Source organism: Heloderma suspectum, chromosome 1, assembly GCF_057233095.1.
Source record: "Heloderma suspectum isolate Gila_16-S chromosome 1, 16-S_ref, whole genome shotgun sequence".
Classification (NCBI taxonomy): Eukaryota; Metazoa; Chordata; class Lepidosauria; order Squamata; family Helodermatidae; genus Heloderma; species Heloderma suspectum.
Genome location: NC_139458.1, coordinates 325737346 through 325761065, shown reverse-complemented (window position 1 = coordinate 325761065; position 23720 = coordinate 325737346). Strand labels below are relative to the sequence as shown.

The window sequence follows — 23720 nt, the reverse complement described above, 5'->3', positions numbered from 1 at the left end:
TTTGGCTGCAGGGGCCACACCAGAGGACGGTGGGGCTGCATGTGGCCTGTGAGCTGTGTGTTGCCTACCCTGGTTGAGAACATAGAACATGTTGAATGTGCTAAAAACTGTTTTCTGTTTTTAAATTCAAAAGCAAGTATATAATTAACACAAGATGTACTGCCAGGGAAGATGTATTTTGAGAACACTTGTTCAGCTGTGGTGACTCTCAAGTATTACTTACTTGTCTTAATTGGGGGGGGGGGAAGGAACCCCTATAAAATATTTGAAAATCCAAAATCCTAAAGTACTTCTCTAGAAAGTAAAACACAGAAGGTACTGTTCTCATGTAAATATATGGGGCTACCTTCTGTTGTTTCACCAGACCAAATTAAGTGAATCTATTTCAGTTTTCAGAAATACCAGTCTTATTCCACGTTTACAGTGCAATTCTATATGTGTTTACTCAGAAGTAAATTGCGCTGAGTTCATTGGGGCTTACTCCCAGGTAAGTGGGTAAAGGATTGTAGCCTTAGTGGTTTAGCAGTCAAAGCCTACAATCGCACAGCAAGATTCTGTTCTTCTTGTCCTACTCATTATCATGAAGAAGAATTCTAGAGAACTCAAGAGCTTTCACACTATTTTACGACATTTTTGTTGGCCTAATACACTCATTTGGCCTAATACACTCATTTTGTTGGCCTAATACACTATTGCACTCATACTGATTTTGGCATTTTTCTTATGGCCAACACAGTTGTTACCTTTGCTTTTTGGCCTACTTACATTTTATGTACGTTAATGGCATATATTTTGTTTTATGTTTTAAAAAAAACTGTAGGGTCAATTGAAGTCCACATGCCATTCTTGTAAGTTAGGGGTGAGGAACCATTTTCTGCCCAAGGGCAACTTCGTTGGGGGCTATATGCCAGCAGTGGGTAGGGCCACCCCAAAAGCTAGCATGTTGCCCCTAACATGCTTTCCTTGACCCCATTCACACACAATCACATGATTCACACAAACACAAACCATTCATACACCATTCACACCCACATACACCACCTCCACACATACACGCACCTTGCTCATACAGCTGATTTGCTTGCATGGGCGCACACACACTGCTTTGCTTGCCTATCACCTTTTCCAATTGGAAAGCAGACTGAGCTGCTGACTCAAGGAACGAATCCTTTTCGAGCCAGCAACTCAGCTAGGAGCCAGCATCTCTCCCCCTTCGCCTTTCCATACCGGGAAAGGTGAGCGAGGAGTAGAGTAGACTGTGCTGCCGGCTTGGGGAGCATTCCTCGATCTGGAAGCTCAGCCAGGAGCCACTCTCCTACCCTCTTCCCCCTTCTCCGAGGGAGTGAGGGTTCCAGGGAGGCAGGCAGGGCCTCACTGGGGCCTTTGTGAGCCAGATGGGGAGGCCTGGTAAGCCGAATTCACCTCATGGGCTGGAGGCTTCCCAACCGTTTCCCAACCGTTTCATTTATTTCATTTCATTTATTACATTTCTATACCGCCCAACAGCCGAAGCTGTTGTAGGCATAATGTACTTTACGTTGCACAGTATCACTGATCTCAACTTTGTAACTATATATTAAGGCAATATTCTCAATAAAAGGCATACTTCTGTTAGCTTGCAACTGGTGTTAGACTTGGTACGCCAGCGTAAGCGGCATCCCTCTAGGGGTCAGTAATGCCCCTAGGTGCTTGCACAGGAGGAACCTTTCCTTTCCTTGTATTTCATATTTGTATAGTATTTTTTTTCTATTGACTGAGGATTAAAGCTACTGTTTTAAAGATCTGCATAAGACAGGAAAGTCCAGTCATCCCTACAGCCCTCACTCCAAGGATATTCAGATAACTGTGGCATGGTGATTGCCTATAAACCTGCTCTGTGGTGACTGAAACTATATGGAGAGTCCATTGCCTGTAGAATCTAGCCATGTGACAAGATGAATTTCATATGCCTCCAGATCCCACACACCCAACTGATTTTAGGGGAAATCAATAATGTAACATACATGATCTCTGTGAACAGCTTCAACTGACTGTAAGATAGACCAGCAACATTCTTGTTCATGTAACTCAAGGTAGCACATGGGGTGGTCTCCATCCAGGAAGGTCCAGGTCTGCTTAGCTTGAGGACAGTTGCTGAACCACATGTCACCAGACCATACTCTGAACCCCTATACTAAGACACTATTCTGGAGACCAAGAGAACAATGTTTTTCCTTAGGCTATTAAATTTGTGTCTGACGTGACTTCTGAGCTCACAAAACACACTTTTAGACCACCTCACTACACCAGCAGCACCCTTGGATAGTAACTAAAATTCAGGAAGTAAGTCTGTTAGCTTCTTCCATATTTTCGTGGAATACAAACTAGTAATATATAGAATTTGGGCATACACCTGAACTCGGCTCCGAACCTAGATGCCCATTTACACAGCTTAAGCTAGTTCACCAACTGTGCTCGTTCCTAGAGCTGTCTGATGTGGCCACAGTCATGTATGCCTTAGTTACATCCCAGTTAAACTACCGTAACATGCTCTATATGGGACTGCCTTTGAAAACTGTTCAGAAACTTCAGAATATTGTGGCCAGACTGCTGACAGAGGTCAGTTACTGGGAGCACATGACTCCTTTGTTACAACACCTTCACTGGCTACTGGTCTGTTTCCAGGCACAATTCAAAGTGCTGGTTATGACCTACAAAGCCCTATAAAGCTTGGGATCACACTTCCTGAAAGACCACCTTCTCCCACATGAACCTACCTGCGTTATCTTCAGGAAAGGCTCTTCTTTCGGTATTGTGCATTTGGTAGCGATGTGAGAGAGAGCCTTATTGGTGACTGGTTCTAGGCTGTGGAACTCCCTGCCAAGGGAGGTTAGGCTGGCTCCCTCTCTGCTGTCCTTTGGCTGGCAGGCCTTATTCAAGCAGGCCTTTTGCATATAAGTGGGTCTGTTGGGTTGGTTGCTGTTTTTATTCTGTTACTGTTGTGTTTTAAATTGTGTATTTGTTTTATTATTGTTTTATCAAGTTTTTATGTATCTATTATTGCAAGCTGCCTTGAGTGCCATTTTCTTGGTAGAAAAGTGGAGTACAAATAATATAAATAAAAATAATAAATCCTTTCTCCATTACTAGAATTTGAAATACAACTATAGCATAAGACTGGAAAAAACAAAATAATAAGAGTTCAACTCAAACACTGCTTTGTGCCTTGGGTACAGACTATTCCATTGCTTCTTCTCCCTTCCCACAGAAACTGGCAGCTGGATGTGTTAGTCCTTACTGAAGCATTGACAACGTTTGAATACAAATATTGTTTATTTCCCTACTGGTGGCACTAGTCTGTTTATTGATGCACAAACTTTGGATGACCGCTCTGGTCTCTCTCACACACTGAGAAACATAGAGATGTACACTTCCAGTAAGCACTTACCTGAGGTTATTCAGGCACATTTTACATATTTCTGTCAGTATAGCCATTAGCTATAATATTCAGGTTTCCTGAATTCCCTATTGAGTGAGCACAACAGCACACCACTGATTACCCCCTCTACTGAGAAGCCACTCTTGCAACACCAAAAACTGTCAAAATAATTTAAGCTAAGGGTAGACCTGAATTCTGGCAAAAACAGATGGAAAACCAGCTGATGGTATGCCAGTGTTGACACTTTTTGTTTGTAGCCAATAACTTTGTTTTGTTTGTCGCCAAAGAAACTTACTTCCTTTGTAAATGAGCAAATTCTGCTAAACAACAGGTTCTCTTCACACAGAAAACCATCTTGGGATGCTCCAAAAAAGACAAGTCAATTTACTGTAGAATACCATATTCAAGAAATATGACAATATTTAATGAGTCAAGCATAAACAAATGTGTCACCAGAAATAAAATCTAACAAAAACTGATGTTCAAATACCAGCAAAATGATAATAGTACAACCAGCTTTCATAGGGTTTTTAGAAGGCATGCCAGTGCCAGGGAGTTGCAGTTAACATGTGGGTAAGTAGAGTGCAGCATGGACATTTTGGCTGCTCTTCTAGAATCCCTTGGCAGCTGAGTAAGTGCAGGCCAACCACTGTGGTGAGGAAGCCAGCCTCTGGCTACAACAGCTGAAAAGGAATGCTAGTCTCGGGCCTCACACATCGGCCACCTCTTTCCACTTTGGATGGACAACGTAGGAACAGAACAGAGAGAGGGAAGCTGGTGAAATCTAGGGGAACTGAGAATAAACACAAGGTGTCTGGCAGCAAGGACTTGGCTGCTACAAAGCTGAACCAACTCAAAACATTGTGCAGCACATCTAAGGTAGAACATACAGCATGGGAAAAATATATTAATCGCATTAGTCTAAACACAGCTTCCCTTCATATCATTCCACTATTTGTAGTATAATCGCAACACAAAGAATTGTTCTTAACATGCACTAAGGGCTCCTTCACACTGAGCTTTTATCCTGCGACTGAGGTTGCTCCTTCATGGAAGTTTGCGGGCTCTTTACATGATGCTGTGATCATTCAAGGCGTTTCCTGCACTAAATGCCCTTTGTTCCGTTTCTAAATAGATCGCAGATAATGAGCTATCAAATTACCCTGTTGTGTTCCGCTTGAGTTTCCTCAGTGAAAAGAGTAGAAGCGGCAAGAAGAGGAGCGAGACCAATGAAAGATAATGGAAGGCTCAGGTCAAACCAGTATTACAAGGGCATCTCTACACCAGCCTAAAATCCTGCATTTAAAATGGGGCTTTCTGCTTCTGTTTTAAATGCAGGATCACAATTACTCCCTTTTTCACCTGCTTCCTTCTCCCCCTCCCCTTTCCCCCTCCTTCTCCCCGTATCTGAGTCTTCCATGATCTTTCATTGATCTCGCTCCTCTTCTTGCCGCTTTCCCTCTTTTCATGGCGGGAACTGTAGCAGAACACAACGGGGTAATTTGAAAGCTCATTATCTGCAATCTATTTAAAAATGGAACAAAGAGCATTTAGTGCAGGAGACGCCTTGGAGGTTCACAGCATCATGTAAAGAGCCGGCAAACTGCTGTGAAAGAGCAATCTAAATTGCAGGATAAAACTCAGTGTGAAGAAAGCCAAAATGTGATAAATAAATAATCTAATAATAAAGGCCAATTTTCCCCATGAGTAGATGTGAGAACTGAAAATACTGTAGAAATGATTTATACACTTTTAAAAATTACTGTATTGCTATGTTTTAACAATCTATTTGTAAATGGCACTGGAAACCAAGGTTGTAATTTTGACATGAACTGTAGGTGAGATTCTATAATCCTGATATTTATGAAGTTGTAAAAGTACTATTTATTCATACCTCCCACTCTATATAAAATGATACGATCATTTTCTATGGGTTCTAGAAACCTTTTGCATGTTTCATGCAAACTTTTATTACTAGCAAAATGTCATTTACACTTCCATTGGTGGAAGCCCAGTCATCCAGTGACAGACATAACAGGCAGGTTTTGACCTTGCCACAATGGTGACTTCACTTTTCCACACAGGAATTGCAGGCATTCACTTATAATGGAGAAAGTAAAGGAGTATGTCTCAGGGATTACCTCAGCCCAGTGTCTGGGGCAGGTTTCTCACCTGTGTCAAAAATAAGGCTCATTTGCTTTGTCCCATGGAACTCAGTGGGAGACACAACTGAACATGAATCTTCCCCTATCTGAGTCAGACCATAAGCCTATATATACCAGTCTAGACACACTAGTAATGGATCTCCAAGGCAGAGGAGGCACAGTGGCTCAGTGGCAGAGCACCTGCTTTGCATGCAGAATGCCCCAGGTTCGATCCCTGGCATCTCCAGGTAGGGCTGGAAAAATTCCTACCTGAACCCCTGGAGAGCCACTGCCAGTCAGTGTTGACAATACTGGGCTAGATGGACCAATGGTATAAGGCAGCTTCCTATGTTCTTATGTCTTTCCCAACCTTGATACTTGAAATTCTTTTAACTGGAGTTAACAGGGACCTTCTGCAAGCAAAGTGTATGCACTGAGCTATGCTCTCCATATATTGGCAGAACTCCAGTCTGAATTCCTTTTCTTGGTAACATTAGTCTGACAAAACCAGGAACTGGCTCTGGAAAAAAGGGGGGAGATAAAATCTCAATTGTGCACAAAAATGAAGATTTTATTGGCCCAATTCATTTCAAAATATATTTCTTCTTCAGAGGCTTTTAAAAAGCACTCCACTATTTTCTCTACTCTGCTCAGAAATCTAATTTGGTAACAGAGCACATTTGGAACATAGTGTGTGCTTTTAAGTGCTACTGAAGAAGAAATGTATTTTGAAATACGTTGGGCCAGTAACATTCATTTTTGTGCTCCCTTAAGATTTCATGTCCTCCTTTTCTCCTTGTTATTCATGCCTTCCCTCCCCTGGTTTCCCAGAAACTGGCTTTAAACAGTTAGTAAAAGTAGTTAAAATACAATAAAAGAATTGAATTATTTCCTACTTCCAACAAGTATTAACGTTTTGAGCAGCAATTCTAATCTGCATAAGAGATGTCTACCCATATTTTGGCACACTGTCTATTAATGGATGGCTTTCATCATGGTAACTCAGCAACTCTACCATTTCACATTCATTCCTTTATAAGTTCCTTATAAAGTTCCAGAAGGTGCCATACTTTTCTATTATACTGATAGCTATATTACTATTTTCAAAGTAAACTCCTGTATTATTTACATTGTTTTATATTTTAACATTTGCCATCACATCATATCTGTGCCACATATTTACCATTTCTGAAAATCCACAATAAGTATGTTAGAAAGAAAAGGCTCACATTAAATAGAGGTTAAAACAGAGACAGCTTCTTAGGACAAAGATGAAAGAATTTTTACAATAGCATAACATTGTTCAAACTGTGCTAAAATGCCATCCCTATAAACCACACAGAGATAGCAACAGTGATTCAAAAATGCAGGCACACCAATCAATTAAGTTATTTGCAACATTGCTGGAAGCCCTGTGATTTCTACACCCATCTCTTTTCTTTTTTGCCAATCTATAGGGTTATAAGGTGGACAAGGTGTCAGGACAGGGCTACCACTTGTCTACTCAAATTTTGCCCATCCTGGCTAATTAAATCAACCAGGTTAGGACTGGCCACATGGCTAAGGGAATTAATGCCTCCTTGTGGATGGGGAATGTTCCCAGTAGCTTGAAGGAGGAAGTAATAAGAACTTTATTAAAGAAACCTTCCCTTGATCAAATAGATTTCAGACGTTATAGGCCAGTCTCAAATATTCCATTCTTAGAATCATAGAATCATAGAATAGTAGGGTTGGAAGGGGCCTACAAGGCCATCGAGTCCAACCCCCTGCTCAATGCAGGAATCCAAGTCAGAGCATCCCCGACAAATGGCTGTCCAGCCTCGTCTTAAAGGCCTCCAGTGTGGGAGAGCCCACCACCTCCCCAGGTAATTGGTTCCATTGCCGTATTGCTCTGACACTCAGGAAGTTTTTCCTGATGTTCAGCCGGAATCTGGCTTCCTGTAACTTGAGCCCATTATTCCGTGTCCTGCACTCTGGGATGATCAAGAAGAGATCCTGGCCTTCTTCTCTGTGACAACCTTTCAAGTACTTGAAGAGTGCTATCATATCTCCCCTCAGTCTTCTCTTCTCAAGGCTAAACATGCCCAGTTCTTTCAGTCTCTCTTCATAGGGCTTTGTTTCCAGTCCCCTGATCATCTTTGTTGCCCTCCTTTGAACCCTCTCCAGTTTGTCTGCATCCTTCTTAAAGTGTGGTGCCCAGAACTGGACACAGTACTCCAGATGAGGCCTAACCAGTGCTGAGTAGAGGGGAACTAGTACTTCCCGGGATTTGGAAGCGATGCTTCTATGAATGCAGCCCAAAATAGCATTTGCCCTTTTTGCAGCCACATCACATTGTTGGCTCATATTCAGCTTGTGATCGACGACAATTCCAAGATCCTTCTCGCTCGTAGTGTGGTTGAGCCACGTATCCCCCATCTTGTAACTGTGCATTTGGTTTCTTTTTCCTAGGTGCAGAACTTGGCATTTGTCCCTATTAAATGCCATTCTGTTGTTTTCTGCCCAGCACTCCAGTCTATCCAGATCACTTTGAATTTTGTTTCTGTCTTCCAAAGTATTAGCTATCCCTCCCAATTTTGTGTCATCTGCAAATTTGATCAGCATTCCCTGCACCTCCTCCTCCAAGTCATTAATAAAAATGTTGAAGAGCACTGGGCCCAGGACTGAGCCCTGCGGTACCCCACTCGTTACCTCTCCCCAGCTTGAGAAGGTCCCATTGATAAGCACTCTTTGAGTCCGATTCTGTAGCCAACTGTGGATCCACATGATCGTTGTTTCATCTAGCCCACTTCGAGCAAGTTTGCTCATCAGGATATCATGGGGCACTTTGTCGAAAGCTTTGCTGAAGTCGAGGTATATGATGTCTACAGCATTCCCACGGTCTACAAGGGAGGTGACTTGATCAAAAAATGAGATCAGATTTGTCTGGCAGGACTTGTTTTTGACAAATCCATGTTGGCTTCGAGTAATCACGGCATTGTTGTCAAGGTGCTTCCAGATGGATTGCTTTATGATCTGCTCCAGAATTTTCCCAGGGATTGATGTCAGACTGACTGGTCTGTAGTTCCCAGGTTCCTCCTTTTTACCCTTTTTGAAGATAGGGACAACGTTAGCCCTCCTCCAGTCATCTGGCACTTCCCCGGTCCTCCATGATTTCTCAAAGAGAATAGACAGCGGTTCTGAGAGTTCTTCTGCCAGTTCCTTTATTACTCTAGGATGCAGTTCATCTGGCCCTGGAGATTTGAACTCATTCAAAGGAATTAGGTGTTCCTTGACCATATGCCTGTCGATCTCAAGCTGCAATCCTGCCCCTTCAGCCTGTACTTCGCCTTTGCCAGGGGGGTCATAGACCCTCTTTTGGGAGAAGACTGAGCCAAAGTAGGAATTGAGCACCTCTGCCTTTTCTTTGTCATCTGTTATCATTTTGCCATCCTTATTTAATAGCTGAACAACCATTTCTTTCCTCTGCCTTTTACTATGCACGTAGCTGAAGAAAGCCTTTTTGTTGTTTTTAGCATCCCTCGCTAACCTCACCTCATTCTCCGCTTTAGCCTTCCTGATGCCATCCCTGCAATTCTGTGCTACCTGCCTGTACTCTTCCTTTGTTACTTGGCCTTCTTTCCACTTCCTATATGTGTCCTTTTTTGTTTTCAGGTCATCCCTAAGCTTTTTGTGAAGCCACATTGGCTTCTTCTGTTGTCTTCCACCTTTTCTTCTTGTTGGAATTGTTTGTGATTGTGCCTTGAGAATTTCCTTTTTTAAAAGTTCCCACCCATCTTGGACTCCTTTTCTCGCTAGCATTGTTTGCCATGGGACCTTACTGATCATTGTTCTGAGTTTATTAAAATCAGCTTTCCTAAAATCCAGGGTACGCGTTTGAGTACACTCGGCTTTTGCTTCCCTTAGAACCAAGAACTCAAGTACAACATGGTCGCTTTCCCCCAGAGTTCCTGTAACTGCTACTTTATCCACTAAGTCATCTCTGTTGGTTAGGATCAAGTCAAGGATAGCCGATCCTCTAGTTCCTTCCTCTACTTTCTGTAGGAGGAAGTTATCCGCCACACAAGTCAGGAATTTCCTGGAGGGGCCATGTTTTGCAGAAATACCTTGTCTTGGACAAGGTATTTGAGGTTTGAGAATCTGGAATGCAACTCCAGATGCATTTGGATGATACTGATTATCTGGATCCTTTTCAATTGGGTTTTTGACCAGGATATGGGACCAGGACTGCTTTGGTCAGCTTGGTGGATGACCTACGCCAGGAACTGGAGAGGGCGGGGAGTTCAATCTTACTAGTTCTTCTAGACCTCTCAGTGGCTTTGGATACCATTGACCGTGGCATCCTTCTGGACCACCTGATGGGGCTGGGCCTTGTGGACACTGAATTGCAGTGGTTCCAGTCCTTCCTGTTAGGTCATGTCCAGAAGTTGGTGTTGGGAGACTAGTGTTCAGCACTGCAGCTGTTCTGTTTTGTACCCTATGTTATTTAACATCTAGATGAAAATGCCAGGAGAAGTCATCTTAAGCTTTGGAGTGAGATGCCATCAATATGCTGATGATATACTTATGGAGGTGGTGGGCTCTCCCACACTGGAGGCATTCAAGATGAAGCTGGACAGCCACTTGTCAGGGATGCTTTGACTTGGATTCCTGCATTGAGCAGGGGTTGGACTCGATGGTCTTGTAGGCCCCTTCCAACCCAACAATTCTATGATTCTATGACACTCAGCTCTATTGCTTCTTTTTTCCTTATTCCAAGGAAGCAGTTGACACCCTTGAATGTTGCCTGAGTTTCATAATGGGCTGGATGAGGGCAAACAAGCTGAGATTAAATTCAGAAAAGACAGAGGTGCTTTTGGTCAGTAGAACATCTGGCTCTAGGACTAGGATTCAACCTGTTCTGGTTGGGGTCATGCTCCCCAAAAGTTCAGGGCTGCAGCTTGGAAGTGCTCCTGGATCCTGTGCTCTCTTTGGATCTTCAGGTGGTAGTGGTGGTGAAGAGTATATTTGCACAACTGCATCTAGTGTACCAGCTGCAATCGTTCCTGAATCAATCTGATAATAGTTATCCATGTCTTGATTACATCACAGTTAGACTACTGCAATGCACTCTACATGGCGCTACCCTTGAAAGCATCCAGAAGCTTTAACTGGTGCAAAATGTAGCAGCTAGGTTGCTAACCAGTGCACAATATTGTGATCACGCCACCCCAGTACTGGAAGATCTGCATTGGCTACCAATTGTTTTCCAGGCTGAATTCAAGGCGTTGGTTTTAACCTTCAAAGCTTTAAATGACGTAGGGCTGGCTACCTGAGGTACCTCCTATCTTGGTATGAACATGCTTGATTAAGATCAGCAGGACAGGCCCTTTTGAAGATACCCTCACTTGCAGAGGCCTGTTCGTTGTGCACGTAGGAATGGGCTTTCTCCTGTGTTGCTCCTGTGAACTACTCCTTTTGGATTTTATTTATTTATTTATTTACAATATTTATATACTGCTCCTCATCAGAAGATTTTGGAGTGGTGAACAACGTGATAAGAATAAAACAATGGTTAAAAGAGTTTTAAACGTTAAAACATTTTTAAAAAGACAAATCCCAACGAGTGGAATTCAACAAACCATGGCTGGTCATGCAAGGAAGGCCTCTTGAAAGAACAATGTCTTCAGAAGGTGCCAGAAAGAACACAATGTTGGCGCCTGCCTGATCTCTAAAGGCAGGGAATTCCACAGGAAGGGAGCCACCACACTGAAGGCTCTTCTCCTGGTGGACTCCAACCGGGCCATAGGTCCATAGGTCACCAGGAACATGCCCTCTGATGACCTCAGTGACCGGGCAGGTTGGTAGGGAAGGAGGCGCTCTCTCAGGTATCCTGGTCCCAAGTTGTTTAGGGCTTTGTACACTAGTACTAATGCCTTAAACCTGGTCCGGTAGTGAATAGGCAGCCAGTGCAGTTCCCTCAGCAAAGGAGTTACACGCTGAAAAGGGGCAGCTCCCGACAACAGCTGAGCTGCTGCGTTCTGCACTAGCTCCAGCTTCCGGACCAGCCTTAAGGGCAGCCTCACATAGAGTGCATTGCAGTAATCCAGTCTTGAGGTTACTAATGCCTGTACCACCGTGGTCAAGCTATCCCTGTCCAGGAGAGGCCGTAGCTGGTGAACCAGCTGAAGCTGGTAAAAGGTACTTCGAGCTGCCGCAACCACTTGGGCCTCCAGTGACAATGATGGATCTAGGAGTACCCCCAGACTACGGACCTGATCTTTCAGAGGGAGTGCAACCCCATCCAGAACAGGCAATGAGCCTATCTCCCAGACCCGGGAACCACTCACCCACAGGGCTTCCGTCTTGCCAGGATTCAGCTTCAGTTTATTGGCCCTCATCCAGCCCATCACTGAGCCTAGGCACTGATTCAGGACTTGCACAGCCTCTCTTGATTCAGATGTCACAGGGAGATAGAGCTGTGTGTCATCAGCATACTGATGGCATTTAGCTCCAAATCCCCTAATGACTGCTCCCAGCGGCTTCATATAGATGTTAAACAACACTGGGGAAAGGATGGTACCCTGCGGCACCCCATAGCTCAATTGCCAAGGAATAGTCACCCAATGTTACTCTGGATTTGCGACTGATCCCCATTGTCTCTGTGTTCAGAAAGGGGGCTAAGATGCATCTTTTAAACTTGGGCTTTTATATTGTAGTTATGAGGCTGGTTGTAATGTTTTACTTTCTGAACTTTTTCTAAACTAACTGGGTTGGCTTCAGAAAGGCAGCATAGAAATACAATAAATAAAATGAGTAAGTAACTGCAACTCAGGATGTCCAGCCTTTGGGCATCTTCTTCCATGAATAAGAATGAACTATAGCAGCATCTCATTAAGTTATTTAAAGAGATGAGGGTGCAGTCACTCCCTTGAATGTGTCCCTTAATGTGTGTGTTATGTGGCAGCTTGGGAGAAGTCAGGGTGTTGCAAAGAAGCCCATGTTAAAAGTGGAAATGCCACTTTTAAAAGTGTCAAAGGTCCTTAGTATTTCATTGATGATGATGTTAGCATAAGCTAGAGTGTAGAAATAGAAAAGGATGTTTCAGTATTTTGAGAATGCAGCCTTCTTTGCCCCCACCCTAAAAAGAATCCTAAGCATACAGCTGAGGGCTAGCTCAGTTCAGTTTTTAAGTGGACAAAGACTGCTTGGAAGAGATGGATGTTTCAACCAGAGCTTGGCGGTCACATGTTCATCTTCCTGGTTGGCATTACATATGACCCTGTAAAGCATACTCCAAAGACTGCTTTCTTGGTTGGGCTAGGTGCTCCTCCACAACTAAATCCTCTAGTTCCAACACTTCTCTGGCAATGAAGTTCTTTAGGGAGTACAATGGGCATTCAGATCTACCTCCAACATCTTCATGTGGGCTATCACTGCTGTAGCTGTGGTTATCAGGGCCCATAGAATCATAGAATCATAGAATAGTAGGGTTGGAAGGGGCCTACAAGGCCATCGAGTCCAACCCCATGCTCAATGCAGGAATCCAAGTCAACGCATCCCTGACAGATGGCTGTCCAGCCTCGTCTTGAACGCCTCCAATGTGGGAGAGCCTACTACCTCCCTAGGTAATTGGTTCCATTGTTGTATTGCTCTTACAGTCAGGAAGTTTTTCCTGATGTTCAGCCGGAATCTGGCTTCCTGTAACTTGAGCCCATTATTCCGTGTCCTGCACTCTGGGATGATCAAGAAGAGATCCTGGCCTTCTTCTCTGTGACAACCTTTCAAGTACTTGAAGAGTGCTATCATATCTCCCCTCAGTCTTCTCTTCTCAAGGCTAAACATGCCCAGTTCTTTCAGTCTCTCTTCATAGGGCTTTGTTTCCAGTCCCCTGATCATCTTTGTTGCCCTCCTCTGAACCCTCTCCAGTTTGTCTGCATCCTTCTTAAAGTGTGGTGCCCAGAACTGGACACAGTACTCCAGATGAGGCCTAACCAGTGCTGAGTAAAGGGGAACTAGTACTTCCCAGGATTTGGAAGCGATGCTTCTATTAATGCAGCCCAAAAGAGCATTTGCCTTTTTTGCAGCCACATCACATGGTTGGCTCATATTCAGCTTGTGATCGACAACAATTCCAAGATCCTTCTCGCTTGTAGTGTTGTTGAGCCACGTATCCCCCATCTTGTAACTGTGCATTTGGTTTCTTTTTCCTAGGTGCAGAACTTGGCATTTATCCCTATGAAATGTCATTCTGTTGTTTTCTGCCCAGTGCTCCAGTCTATCCAGATCACTTTGAATTTTGTTTCTGTCTTCCAAAGTATTAGCTATCCTGCCCAATTTTGTGTCATCTGCAAATTTGATCAGCGTTCCCTGCACCTCCTCCTCCAAGACATTAATAAAAATGTTGAACACCACTGGGCCCAGGACTGAGCCCTGCGGTACCCCACTCGTTACCTCTCCCCAGTTTGAGAAGGTCCCATTGATAAGCACTCTTTGAGTCCGATTCTGTAGCCAACTGTGGATCCACCGGATCGTTGTTTCATCTAGCCCACTTTGAGCTAGTTTGCTCATAAGGATATCATGGGGCACTTTGTCGAAAGCTTTGCTGAAGTTGAGGTATATGATGTCTACAGCATTCCCACGGTCTACAAGGGAGGTTACTTGATCAAAAAATGAGATCAGATTTGTCTGGCAGGACTTGTTTTTGACAAATCCAAAACCCATTAGCTGATTTATGGTAATATAGAAGCCTCAGTTTCACTTTGAGATCTGTGCTGTATCCTGAGAGTCCCACCAGGCACTTTTCTTAGATGATCTAGTCAGGATTCAGTGAATGGCACAATGTCACAGGGTACAAATGTAACACAAAGATAAATGCTACCAGCTCATCAGATAGAAGACCTTGTACTTTAATAACTGCTTCTGAAGTCAAACCAATTGCTTACAATGTTATTCCCACATCTGCAGATAGGGCAAAGTGTATATCCACATCTTTTGAAGTCTAACAGGAGAAATGCATTTTAAAGTACAACTGAGGTCCTGATGCATGAGGAAAGGAGAAGATGGGAAGGTGGATATAGAACATAAACAACCACAAAGTTCTAAAACACCATTTTAGTAAAATAACCCTAAATCAAAATCCATCCTACTTTCAAAAACATGCTCAGACACTTATTTGTTCTGATACAAAAGAAAAGACCCAACATACTTTTTACCTGAGCACCTGTTTACACATGGGGAGTTCTCCTGCATGAATCAGATGTTTGCCTGGGGCCAGGTAGCAAGCAAATGAATGCTTGTATTCATGAATGCCTGCTACCTGCTGAGGAAAGTACACTGCTGAGCTGCTATGGAAGATTCCTCTAATTATGTGGTTTTTGAGGCAATATCTTGAACCTTTTTACCTCTGAGGGGACTGGGTTTAGCTCTCCTCCTACAGTGCCCATTCAGGATCTCATTGGAGGATTGAAGGAAAGCAAGAACTAGCTAAGAAACCAGGAGGAGAATGCAAACGGGTGAAACACTATTTCTTGTGGAGCACAGAACTTATAACCTCAAATAATGCAACACTTCCCTTGCCATGTGGATATACATAAGAAGAACTGAGACAGTAATGTTTAAATGCAGTGGAAAAGTTAACATTCACCAACTGCTAGAACTTGAACATACAAAAAGAAGGTCGACTTCACTATGTGTTCCTGAAGGGGCAGACTCCTTCCCATATTAACTATTATGCGCACTAGAAGAAAAGCCTCGTGTGGCGCAGAGTGGTAGGTGGCAGTATTGCAACCAAAACTCTCCCCACGACCTGAGTTCGATCCCAGAGGAAGCCGGGTCCCAGGTAGCCGGCTCAGGTCGACTCAGCCCTCCATCCTCCCGAGTCGGTAAAATGAGTACCCAGCTTGCTGGGGGAAAGGTAGTAATGACTGGGGAAGGCAATGGCAAACCACCCTGCTATAGTCTGCCAAGAAAACGCCAGAGAAAGCAGCATCCCTCTACAAGTCAGCAATGACTCGGTGCTTGCACAGGCGGAACCTTTCCTTTCCTTTTCTACACTAGAAGAAGCAACATCAACAAGTTCTACCTCCCATTCAGCTGCTCTGTCTCCATTTGCTGCAAAACAAAGGAATTTTGACAGATGATGCTATCCTTCAGTCTCAGTTAATGCATGGGTGTAGACAGGACCACAACAGAAAATGCAGTAGCATGAATTCTTGGAGGTAAACTGACTTATTTTGTTGTGCTTGTGGGCCTGAATGACTCCTCCAATGTGTTAACCTTGCTGCTGTCGAGTAAAGGTTGATCCTTTCTTCGAATACCAGAAAAGAGAAGCTCTTCCAATTCCAAAAACTCCATCTGACAAATGGCAAATAGACCCTGGAATTGCTGATATGATTAATGTGCAAGATAACAGTAAAGTGGAGGTAGCTGATGAGAATAATGTTTACAGCGTGGTTGTCTCTTACATCGAGATCTATAATAACTACATATATTACCTAGGGAGGTGGTGGGCTCTCCCACACTGGAGGCATTCAAGATGAGGCTGGACAGCCACCTGTCAGGGATGCTCTGACTTGGATTCCTGCATTGAGCAGGAGGTTGGACTTGATGGCCTTGTAGGCCCCTTCCAACCCTACTATTCTATGATTCTATGACCTTTTGGAAGAAGCTCCCTTTGATCCCACCAAACCAAAGCTTCCCCAATCCAAAATTCTCTGTGTGGATCAGAATCACAATATGTATGTTGCGGGATGTAAAGAAGTGGAAGTCAATTCCACAGAGGAAGCTGTTGAAGTCTTCTGGAGAGGCCAAAAGAAGAGAGGCATTGCAAATACTCAGCTGAATCGTGAATCCAGCCGTTCGCATAGTGTATTTCTAATGAAACTGGCCCAGGCACCACTGGATGCAGATGGAGATAATGCTCTGCAGGAGAGAGAGCTAATATCCTTGAACCAGTTATCTTTGGTTGACCTGGCAGGAAGTGAGAGAACAGACAGAACCAAAGCAGAAGAGAGCAGACTACATGAAGCAGGTAATATTGATCAATCATTAATGACACTAAGAAACTGTATTGAAGCTCTGCGGGAGAACCAAACTTACCGGACCAACAAGATGGTCCCTTATCAAGCCTCCAAACTGACCCACCTTTTCAAGAACTACTTTGATGGAGAAGGAAAAGTGCATATGATTGTCTGTGTGAACTCCAAGGCTGAAGACTACGATGCGCGTTTGCAAGTGATGCGATTTGCAGAAATCATGCAAGAAGAAGAGGTTGCAAGACCTGCCGATAAGCCACTGTGAGGATTAACCCCTGGTTGACGGTTTAAGAACCAGGCCTTTAGGGAGGAGCTCTCACAGCAGCTGGAAATTCGAGGTGGACCGATCAATGGAGATCGGGAGCAGTCTGTCACAGAAATTCTTCTGCAGAGTTTCCCCCCAATGCCTTTTTGTGAACTCCTGGACATCAACGATGACCAGATACTTCCTTGGCTGACTGTGGTACTTGAAAAATGGCATCAATCCAGCAGATGCTGTTGGAAGAGTTTGCCAAAAATGTGCTTCCTGTGAAGAGTATGCTGCAAGAACTTGATGCCAGTATAGTCTCCAAAGAGAACTATGCACAAGTGAAAATGGCCAAAAGAGACAAAGTAGATAAGAGCACCTGGCAATGAAAGCAAAGATACTGGAATACAAGACTGACATCTTGGAGAAAACAGCAGCAATTTATGAAGAGGAGAGGTGCAACTTGCACCAAGAACTAAGAACAAGAGCTAGAAGTTGCAGCGTCAAGCTTCTGACAAGTGTACACTAGAGGCACAGTTACAGGGCATGGTGACAGAGACAACGATGAAATGGGAGAAGGAATGCGACTGGTGGGTGGTAGCTAAGCAGCTTGAGATGCAGAACAAGCTCTGGGTGAAAGATGAGAAACTAAAGCAACTAAAAGCCCTTGTCACAGAACCAAAGAGCAGCAAACCAGAGAGGCCTTTTTGGGAGAAGGACAGGGAGAAGGCCATGCAGAGATCACTGTCACCTCACCAGTCCCTAATGCTCCTCCAGTTCATCTCAGGCACAGGTGTTCTCACTCAGTTGGGGAGAGATGGGTGGACCATAAGTCCCTCCAATGTGCAGACTGAAACTGGCATGCACGTACCCCATGCCATCACAGTGGCAGCTGCAAATGAAAAGGCATTGGCTAAATGTGACAAGTACATGCTGACCCACCAGGAGCTGGCTTCTGACAGGGAAATTGAGACAAAACTGATTAAGGGTGATGTTTACAAGACCAGAGGGGATGGACAAGCAGTCCAGTTCACCAAGACTGAGACCCTGAAACAAGAATCTCCAACGGGTCTCAAGCGAAGATCCTTGCCCTCAAGCCCTCTGCCACCAGATGAGGCTACAGAGTCAGAATGGACTGATGTAGAAACAAGATGTTCTGTCGCAGTGGAGATGAAGGTAGGATCTCATCTTGGACCTGGATATCAACATCATGCTCAGACCAAATGCAGAAAACCATGTAGCATTTGGATTTCTGTTGGGTATACTTTGTCAGGCTATGCCAGACAGTAGATAAAGAGTCAAATATATAATAAAGTACGTCTTTTGGCCCTGCTCTACATCATGGCATTGAGGAAGATGGCCTTATTTTATTCTGTTACCTCTTGACTGTCTTTCTGTAAGGCTGCCCCTCTTGCACATCACCCAACTCTGTCGTCTTGCTCTCCCTTTTTCCATGCGTATTTTTGAAAAAATACTGTATTAAAAATGTGCTGCTATTTATTTAGCTGTCCTAATGCACTTTAGAATATATTGGTGCCAGTTCTGAGTTGTAGTCCTGATACAGCAATAGTGCTCTGTCCTCACCCCACAGCTGTCAGTTCAAGACGGTGCTGTCTTTGCACTGGGGGCATTCCTGTACCTGCAAATAAGTGTGAGGATGGCCTTGTCTCCTGCTATGCATTCTGAGAAGCAGGAAGGAGTGAACGGTCCGGGCTGGTGACCTTCTCTATTCCTATGTCTGCTATGCATGATTTTAACATATTGGGATGCTTACACAGCTGTGTAGTGAGAGGATTATATCCATGTGTGAGCTTAGATCGTATTTGCAAATAAAAACTTAATTTACCAAAAACACACACAAAAAAAACCACACCTTGCTGCTGTCAGTTGTTGTTAATCTATTAGTGTATTGCTTTGTTTTATTAACTGGTTTGGGCTTGTTTTAACTTGGTATATTAGCTAGCGTGGGGATACTCTTTTGGGAGTGAAAGGCAGGATATATATAAATACAATTCAACTGTGCATGAGCTGCTCCGAAAAGGTGGTGTCTATGCACATACAGACATAAGCCCTCTGTAGTGTCCTGATATCTAGATACAGTCCACACATGGATGGCAGAGTAGTCCCTGCCCTTCACATTTTGATCATAACTTATGCTCAGAGCCTGTGTGTGTAGAATCTGTCTGCATTATGTGTATCCTCACAAATGCAGGGTAAATATTGGCAAAGAGAATCTAAACACATACAGCTGGAATGTGTAGGCTCTGTGCACATGGCATGATCAATACTTGGAGCCAGCCATGCCAGTTCCACTCCCCACCCCCACCCCATTTTGACAGTACCTAGATTATCTTCGTGGAGGTTTCATTAGAGGCACAATGGCGAAAAACAGGGACTAAAAAACAAAAAGGAATGTATCCTTATAGTCATACAATACATGATCCTTTTCACTGAAGCAAGAGAGTACAGTGGGGTGTTAAAACTCCATTGATATTGGCAGGATCCAGTCACAACCAAGCCTTAACCTGAAAAGTAGAAGCATGGGCCCCATCTACATGGCACTGCTGTCACCCTTCACTCCATCGCAACTGTGCAGTATTGCAGCTCTGAAGTAGCTTCTGCTGGGATACACTCGTGATTTACTGAGCTTTTCCCTGACAGATTCTGCTGTGCCATTTTTTTTGCCATTATACTTAAGTGCACAGCTAGGCAGTCCCATGAGTGTGGGGGTGCAACACTTCAGTGGCTGTTTTGTATTTAAGGGCTCTGCTGTGTCTTTCCATCCCTCATTAGGTAAAAAGTGAGTGTCTTGAGCTCCTTCATTTCCACGCCATCTGTTCATCAGTTCCCCAGCCTGAGACTCTTGCGATGGTTCTCACTCACAAACGTGAGCGGTACCTGCTTACCCATCGCTCCGAAATGGTGGCCAGAGCGATGTTCATCCTTCTCCAAGACCCCCCTGGCCCTTGGGCACTGAGTCAAAGGCAACCATTGTGAAGATACGAAGCTGCAAAAATGTGCAAAAGTGTGATTAAATACATGAAAACGCCTCTCTGTGCCTCTGTAACTGCACAGCTGCGAAGGGATGGGGGGAGTAAAGGGGCGTCACAGAGCAACACAAGCACTATGCACGCCTACAACACGCCCACCGCAAAATATGAAGTCGGTTTGGGGAAGGGAAAGATGGCTCGCCGCTGCAGGAAACCCGCAGCAACCCAAAAACATCGCAGCAAAATGCCTCCTTGGAAATCCGCATTTTCTGGGAGAAAACCATGGATGGCTGCATAGTGGTGACTGCGTGGTCTAATCAAAAGGACCTCGATTCGCACCCACCCCGGAGTAAAAGGATCATGTAGATGGCTCCATGGATGCAGTACTATGGTTGGAATATCGCATGGGGAACAAAACAATGACTTATTGTAGCGGCATAACCATTCATCATCCTCAGCACCACAAGCCGTAGTCAACTTGCAGTTGAGTTGAAGCCCTATGGCAGGAATGGGCAGATTTCAGGCTTGCAGGATCTATTTTGCTTTTTACTAGAACCCTACGATCCCCCAGCCAGAGCCTGGTGCAAAAGGCATACACTTAGAATGGAAGAATCCTCAGACCAGGGATTTGTTCTGAATGCCAGAAATGAAAGGAGTTCACAGTCCTTCTGGTCATCCTGAGCTTTCTCAATTTCAGCAGCATAATTTAGGGCAGTTGGGGGAAGTCAGTCATGTTGTTGCTGGTACTGTTAAATACTTGGGAGTCAGAAATCCTTGCTGATCTGCTGCAAATTATCCAGAGATCTACCAGTAGACCCAGATCTAATTTCTGCCCACCTCTGCACTATGGCAATTAACTCTAGTCTAATCAGAGGTAAGAGATCACACAAAATAAATGGCAACTGCTCAAAACTCCCACATAGCAAGTAATTCTTCTATTAAATAGTCCTAGGGTCAGCACCAGGGGGTTGGCACTGTTGGACATCTTCCAAGGGCCACCCCCAGGAAGGGACTCACTGCTGATCCTCGGAGCCCCTGGCCCTGTCTCTGTGCCTCTTTACTGTTGGTGCCTGTTCACCTGCCTTCTCTGTGCACATATGAAGTGATGAGAGTGATGGCATGGAGAAGCATCTTCCACTTGCCTTGGACTCTCTCCCTGAGCAGTTGTGTCTCCCAGAGGGAGACAGCAAGCAAATGGTCAGCAGTGACAGTGGCAGGAAGTGGGCCCACTTAAGGAGCGGGCCTACTGAGGTAACTTGACCAAGGGAGCCGGTACTGAGTACTTCCTATTTCAGAGTGCAGCCACCATCACAGGAAGAGCTGACACCTGGAAGAACCCTGTCTACCCCATGTGTAAATAACCACCAGCTTCCCTATTCATGGAAGCCCAAATAAATATATTTCAATAGGGCAACTCAGTGCATATTTAAAGAGCTCAGCAAACTCAGGTCACCACATTACATTTTTGTAGGATTATAATGTGCCCATTATTTTAGCTAGAGCCGCAAGCATGACAATTGAGTGCAGGTAATCTGACAGCAGAAATACAGCTATACTTTTGGGACTTGGTTGGATCAAATAAAAAATGTATTATTGTACTAAATAAGGTGTTACAGTCAAGACTCACCCTAAATGACTGCTCAAGGTATGCATCAAATGCCAAAATAAACAAGTCACTCTTTCACTGGATAATGCATTCAGGAAAGATTTACAAGAAAATGCTACTATTCTATGTATTCCCAAAATGAAAGATGTGACCGTAAAAAAATGATAAACACTAAAACAAGTACAAATAGTACAGTGCAATCTTAAGCAACCCTACTCAGCAGTAAGTCCTATTTAGCTCATGGGAACTTACTCCTCCTACTAAGTGCGCTTAGTTTTACAACATTGCAGAGCAATCCTGTAGGTTAGTCAAGATGGTGGTAACCACTGTGCTACAGGTTACACCAATGAAAGCTCTATGCTTCCCAACAATAGCATAACATAATAATTACAGCAGGAGAAAGAGGTTAACATATCTACAGTCTTTCTTATTGAATCCCCTGCGACTACACTTTCACTCCCCCAGTTATAATGTTGCTTGTTACCGACAAGCCCAGGAAGAGCATAGCAAGGGGATTTGTGTCAAAGCCTCTCACTCCAGAAAGCAACGTCATAATCACACCACCACACAGGAGTCAATGAAAGGAAGACGCATGACTAGGCCTTTGTTGTTTCCAAGGAACTTAGTCCATGACATGCCTCCTTCCCTCTCCCCAGGACATTCACGGATCCAGGGGTGCCTGCCATATATTATGGCATATAAATGTAATAAATAACAGGAAACAATAGGCAAATATAGACCAGCACCAAAAAGGCCCTGCACTAAAGCGTAGCTGAGCAGTGAACAACACAAGTTTTAGCATAGAAGAGGTCCCAGGTTCAATCACTACTAGACACTCCTACCACTGAGACACTGTATTGCTATAGATCAGGGATGGGGAATCTCCGGACCACAGAGGTTCCCAATCCAGCACAGAAAATCTTGTGCTCCTTTTGTGGGCTCCACCCTCTCCACTCTCCAAGCCCCAGGGGCTTGTGGAGGAGATGGGGAGAAGAATCCCTATTATCTTTGATCAAAGATCAGAGATAACAGTGGGGATTCCTCTTACTGAGCGCACCGCAGCTTACTAAGTGCTTCCCTGCTGAAGGTGCTGGGCAAAGGAGCACATTTTTGCCTTCTGCTTTGGCCAGGGAGGCTTTGGTGTGCATGTGCTTTCCCCAGCAGGGGAAAACACGTTCTCACCAAAGCTGGGTACGAAGGGCATTGTTTCGCTCCACTGGGAAAAGCCCAGGTGGGGAGAATCCTAGCTGGCTCAGTCCCCTTCACTCCTGTGAAGGAGTCTAAACCAGCTTGGCTTTGCATACGCTGGGCAGTATCCAATTGGGTCCTTCCACTTGTGGCCAGCTCCGCCGGTTCTGGTCCATGTGTGGAAGGCCCCGGAAGCAGCCCCTACCACTTGCACGGCATGATATCGTGCTTCTGGGGGCAAGCTCTGAAATGAGCAGAAATGCTCATTTCTGGAAGGGGAAGGGTTCTGGTGACCTCCCCCTTTCCAGAAATGAGTGTTTCTGCTCATTTGGGGGTTTGCCCCTGGAAACACGATATCATGTCATGCAAGCAGTAGGGACTGCTTGTGGATTGGGACCAGTGGGGCCTTCCGCATGCAGACTAGAACTGGCGGGGCTGGCCGCATGCGTAAGGATCCAATTGGATACTGCCCCTTGTGTCCTCCCCAACAGGAAGGTGTCTATATACTATAGATAATTGCAGTGACTGGCATATGGGCCAGTGGCCTCATTATGGTGTCTGCTGGTACCCACTGCCTACTTCCCGTCGTGTGTCCCATCATAAAGATCACTTAGTTGAGTAAGAAGGATCAGTTAATCATTATGAGGACAACGTCATCACTTTTATTGAACAGAAGTGAGTTCTGACAGCATTGCACACGAAAAGGGTTTATATCCTTTTGTTCTTGATAGAACTTTGGTGCCCCTGAAAGCTGCATGACACACAGAAGCGTAACTGGTACAGCTTTCCCTATCACGGCATTTTCATGCTGGGTAAAGTTGTATCTGTTACATTTCTGTCCACCACACGGCTTTCAAATGCACAGGAACCCTACAAGAAAAGTGGCAACCCCTCAGAGGAATAGTTGACTCCCTACTGGTCACTGTGTGGTATGTTTTTCTGAGTCTCTCAACTGATTCCTATGGTTGTGTATTTAGTTACAGCAGCTATTTTGCTGTTGTGATTTTGTGCTGGCAGAGAGCACAGAACCTAGTGCTGAAGAACTCAGGATCTGGACTAAGACGATGGTTCTTTTGTTCCTCCCACACCACACTTTCACCCCTTTCCCTCCT

The 23720-nt window shown here is 44.5% G+C and overlaps 1 protein-coding gene and 1 pseudogene across 2 annotated transcripts in view; one reads left to right on the top strand and one right to left on the bottom strand.

Annotated features, from left to right (window-relative positions):
• The window catches only part of NT5DC1 (5'-nucleotidase domain containing 1), a 214556-nt gene that overhangs the window by 156932 nt on the left and 33904 nt on the right, over positions 1–23720 (bottom strand). The window lies entirely within an intron of this gene.
• On the top strand, positions 14383–18114 carry LOC146359442 (kinesin-like protein KIF23 pseudogene; annotated as a pseudogene).